We start from the raw sequence: 5,438 nt of genomic DNA on the forward strand, positions 1-5,438 counted from the left end.
TGAGGGTGTGCACACTGTGGAGCATGCAAGGTTCTTTTTATAGCAGGAGGAAATTATCGGCTGTTTCTGACCCAGAGCACTGTATGACTTAAATCACGCATGACAGACTGCCAGCTTTGCAGTTTAGCGGCAGTTTACTTGAGAGAATGAGGAGAATTCAGTCTGCAGCCACCTTCATTCTTCATTAATTTTTTTCTGCCAGACTCTATATTTATGGCATAAGCTCTATTCCTTTGTTTTTTTCTTTTTGCTGTCCTGTTTAAGAGATTTTAATCATGCAGGTTGTGGTGCTCATTATAGGTTCCACACTGTAACAAAAATATTTCACCAGGATTATGTAATACTGTGGATAAATGGTTTGACATCAAAACTATGTAGACCTGCCTAATCCTTCTGTGGCGCATGTTCAGCTACAACTACTAGCTTCTGAAAATTCATCAGCTAGTTCTGGCACGGAGTAACACAATATGGTATGATGGAAGAAGTGTGAATTGCTTATGTGATTTTCATATCTTTATGCACTTATACACAATGGATTGATGTCTGTGCATTCATTTGATTGTGGGTCACGTCGGCTAATTAAAAGATGTCATTCTTTCTACTCGTTTCACTCACTGCAGACCCGTTACTTTGCTGTCAACATGCATCCAGGTTGCTGGATCGAATCCCAGCTGTAGTGACCAATATTTGCTAGAGCCTCATTGTGAAAACATCCTTGTGGTGTGCGACGTCACTGCACAGTAAAGAGCCCCAGGTGGCCTTAATGCAGAGCCCTATCCTGTGGCAACTTTCTGCTCTCTTTCTCCTTTCACCCCTTCCTGAAAGCTCAGTTCAAATGTCCACCTTCAGTGATGCAGTTCCTCTGCTCTTTCTACGCAACTGTCGCTCCCTTGCTCTACAACATGAATCAGTCACCTGATCAACATGACCTCTATGAGCTGCATTTAGAATACTAATGGTTCGTATTCACCTCAAGCAGTTTGAATTCTTCCATATCTATTCGTTCATAGGCGCAGCCAATTTATTAAGTTTCCTAACCTTTGTATTCTTATATCAAAGTATGTGCCACATTGCAATTTGTTTTTGTGTGTAGGTATGTGGCCGTAAATTTGCAGTTTTGGTTTGTAGAAATCATGTATGTGCCAGCTTTAAAGGCCATGTTCTTCGGAAAATCTAGTGTCGGATGTTGTGAGCAGAGAATCTCAAGTGCACCTCTGGCAGGTGGTACCTGGCAGGTGACATGATTGGGAGCTGATTGGCCAGGGAATTGACCACATGGCAGGGCCAAGTCGGCAGCATGGTGGGAATCGAACCCGTGACCCTTGGACGCCAAGTCAGAAGAGATGCTACCCCTGCACCTCACTGACATGTTTGCACGACTAGGTCTTTATATTGTGTTGGGTAGTCTTTTATATGATTTGGTAGCTTACGATTGCATGCTAATAAGTGTGTGAGATATAGCGACAGAAATTGAAGTATTACTGATTAAGCAAGTAGCAAAGGCCGTGTACACAAACGAATCTGCAATGGGAGCTACTAATGCTGTTGTGTCATACCCGCAAGGCAGGGCTTGGGTCACGAAGTGGTTATCTATTATATTAGTCTTCTGGTCTAGTAGATAATACTGGACCTTATATTTCTGAAATTTATGCTTTCTATGCACATTCCTTATTTCAAAACAAGGGACTAAAGTTGAGACCACAAAGCTCCTTCCACCGACAGAGCGATCACCATGTTGCAATGCTTGGTGACGTCTCAGACCGACACCGGCAGTGCCTCCTGAGTATAGTGCCTGCAGCGTCGCGCCCGGTCCCACCACAGTATTAAGATTGTCCGCCTGTGTCACTGAGGGACTGTGTGGTGGCGCTAGTTTTGCGCCCACACGCGTAAGTTCTCTTTTTTTAGTATTCATATTTGTAAGTATTAATAATGCAGACAGTATATTATAAGTGCTAAAAATAGTGTCATCTTTGGGAAGTGCGCATATCTCTACTTTAGAGGATAGTCTGGCATCCCGGATGCAAGGGGCGCCACACATACGCCCTATTATTTTGGAGGTAGCCACGCAGACCCCTCACGCTGCAGGCACTGTCTAAAACCGCGTTCACACTATGTCAAATATCCGGTGAGCGAAGTGGATTTGGCCGCTTTTGACTTCGACCGAAGCGCAAAGCAGTGCGGCGAGGGCGATCGGTCCTCGACCGATTTTTGACGCTTCCACCGTGGTAGGATGTTGCGTTGTTGACGTCACGTCCTGTCATCATGGCGGCGAACATGGCAGCAGAACCACACCGAATGGCTTTCTCTGTTGAGATGTTGATTGACGCGATAAAAAGAACATCCAATTTTGTTTGACAAGAGACATTTAAACTTCAAGGACGTGGCCCGGAAAGATGAACTCTGGGAAAAGATCGGCCGAGAAATGGGAGTCAGCGGTACGTACACCTGCTTTTTATGCTTGCATTGCGCCGGTGCCTGAGAAAACAGCGTTATCCCAATGTCAGTGCAGTATTCTTTAAGCATATTCCGCCTGAAATTAACTGATCATTTTGCTCGTGTGTCTGTTAGAACCTATACTGTGCATGCACAGCTGTTGTTGTTGTTGTGGCTGTCGGAAGAATGAAAAGAAAATGCACGGGCCTGCTACTGGCTCTGTAGCACAGCTCGTGCGTGCATGCACGATGTGTTGTGGCACCGCGGAAGCAGCTACAGTGTCGCTAAATAAATTTTTTGTGGAACAAGGGTGAGCGTAATGCATTTTATTTATGCATACTGTGCGGGGAAAGGAGACTCCCAGCAGCTACTTGGCAGTTATACCTTTTGGTGACAGCGAGTGTTGAGATCAGTAAAAAAAAGAATACTGAAGAGATTAGGCGCTGTCGCGGTGCGTAGGACATGACCATTAAAACAAACACAGCTGCTGCGATGAAAGGGTCGAAGGAGAGTGCGTAATGAAAATGAGCAGAAGTTGACGCAATTTTCTTTCGCTCTACACTGATGCTGCTTTTATCTCTCACAGGTTCCCTCTGTTAAAAAGAATTTAAGAACTTGGAAGGACACGTTCATGAAAATTTGTAATCAGATACGAACTGGAATGAAAAGTGGAGCTGGTGCAGCAGATGTTCTCACAATCAAGTGGAAACACTTCGAGCAAATGCTTGTAGTTATGGAACCTGTATCGAAGGAACCAATGTGAGTCAAGCACTTGTCATCTTCTACACGGGAGTGTTTGTATCCGTGCTTATTATATGCTATATGCATTCCAGAAATTTAGAAGAAACGAGCATTCAGTCTATCACTACAACATTGAGCACTGTGTTTACAAAAATGTAACGGCAGATTTTTTTTTTTTTTTTTGCACCTCGGCTTATTGGTTCAACGCATTTGCCGTTATAATCGAAAAATATAACGCGTTTTATTTTCTTTTGCTGAACAGTAAAGCTCTGGCAAGCTTCGCCACTACACTTGAGAGCTGAGAGCTGCTAGAACCCAACTTTGCGACAGCCTTAATTACGGGCATGGGGCACGCTTGCGTAGAAGATGGTGGCTACAAGAACATAACAAAGACATTCAAGCAGAGTTAAAAGAATTAGAGAAACAAAAAGGGGACAGGTGAGCACGGTGTCGGGCAACACGAGGTAGCAGCGCGATAAGATGGTTTATAGCAGCCACTGCTGCATAGAATATTGTGTGGATGTGTGCCGTATATAATTATGTCGCACGCATTTCCGAAGTGTCGAAATAAAATATGGGAGCATTGATTTAGTCTATGTGTGCCACTCCCCATGGCCGTTTTTAATGTCTTATGCTGAGAGTTGTCTTGAACAGGCCTAATTTATGTTATGTATTTTTTTATCGTGAGGTCTCAAACACCCTCCTCGCATTATCTACATGCAGATACAATATGATTACGCAAATGTCAGTGACAGTACAATTCTTGTGTCATGTGTAAATATGTTTTTGCAGGCTTATGTCAAGTCTCGATTTCACCCTTTCACAAGAAAAGTTGAACAATGCACTTTATTCTCATGTGTGTAGGTTTCTATGTGCTCTCTTTGGTTGTGACTGGAAGTGACCTGTATACCTACAAATAATGCATGATATTATTAATGCATGAACTGAGTCAGGCATATTACAAATGTAGTGCTTTATGCACATGAGTCAATCATTCACTGGAAACAGGACGTCCCTGGTCCACGATGAAGTGGCAGTGGAAGACCTTTTCGCAGTGCCTGGAACCTCTACACCTCCAGTGGATTCGAGCAGCTCAAGTACACCTCAGGTGCAGCATCTGAAAGGTAAACGTCTTGATAATAGAAGACATTTCTTTCCAGTCACCAAAGTGCAGTGCAAATACTACAACTATGCTACTTGCACACCCACTTTTATAGCCAACTGGAAAGAAGAGAGGGTGAAGATGACTATGACTTTGATTTGGAAAGGTACTTGAGCCCCCCCCCCCCCCCCCATTCCAATATGAAATTTTTTATTTATAGTACAACTCACGGTCTCATAGATTGAACTACTTGCTGTTGTACTTGTTAGGTGAATGTATTTCGATGCTGAAAGGTATTTCATTTGTTCAAAGGATGACACCAGTGCCGAATAAAGCACGACGAGCTGCAAAGCGACAACAAAGGTAAAACAGGAGTCCGTATACAATACACAGGTACTAAAGAAATGCTTATGCTTTCAGCTCATCAGAAGCCCTTCGAAATGCTGCTGTTGCTGCTGCCTGTCTCAACCACCTAGAAGGTGTTCGCAGTGAGAGACAGCAAAACCAACAGCACCAGCAGCCACGTGATGGTGTCCACTACACATGTATGGCACTAGCAGATCAGCTGCTACTGCTGCCCCCTAAAGTACAGCGTGATGTAATATACGATATACAAAGTTTAGTATATCGAAAGGTTCAGGAAGTTGTGACTGATGACAGCCCAATAAATTAATATTCTTTGACAGTGTTTGTTTTTTATGTTTATCATTCTAATAATAATGCTGAAACACAAATAATGCCTTGCTACATGTTGAGAACTGATCAGCAATTATTTAACATATCATCAAAAGCAGCATTCATCTTTGATGCATGCAACATATAAAAAGTTAAATTTAAAACATTTATCTAAGGCCCAAGCAGCAGCACGGCTATTAAAATTTTATGAAGCAGGCCGGACCTAGCTTTTAAACCAGGTGAGCTTTTTCTTTCAGTGAGCCAAATCCACTAACCAAAACTAACCAAACTTCTGCTCTACTGTAAAGCTACTTCATAGATCTTGCAGTTGCAAGACCTGTGGAAATGAAAAATGCTTCAGGAGTAGCCTGACTATACGCCTAATGTGGGCAAAAGCCTCTCCATACTGCTCCGATTCCGTCATTGCTGTGGCACTTGTGGCCACTTTATCCCTACAAGCTTCCTTGTCTAATCTAGTTCCCTTTCT

General features: G+C 43.1%; 1 long non-coding RNA gene across 1 annotated transcript; it reads left to right on the top strand.

Annotated features, from left to right (window-relative positions):
* The first annotated feature begins 2,969 nt into the window (after positions 1–2,969).
* On the top strand, positions 2,970–5,048 carry LOC146185798 (uncharacterized). The gene is made up of 5 exons (XR_014708037.1): positions 2,970–3,192; positions 4,183–4,298; positions 4,392–4,442; positions 4,589–4,639; positions 4,697–5,048. It is a non-coding gene; the product is annotated as an uncharacterized LOC146185798 (long non-coding RNA).
* Positions 5,049–5,438: the final 390 nt, after the last annotated feature.

This window comes from Amblyomma maculatum, chromosome 6, assembly GCF_055883805.1.
Source record: "Amblyomma maculatum isolate TAMU_Amacu chromosome 6, ASM5588380v1, whole genome shotgun sequence".
In the NCBI taxonomy this organism is placed as follows: domain Eukaryota; kingdom Metazoa; phylum Arthropoda; class Arachnida; order Ixodida; family Ixodidae; genus Amblyomma; species Amblyomma maculatum.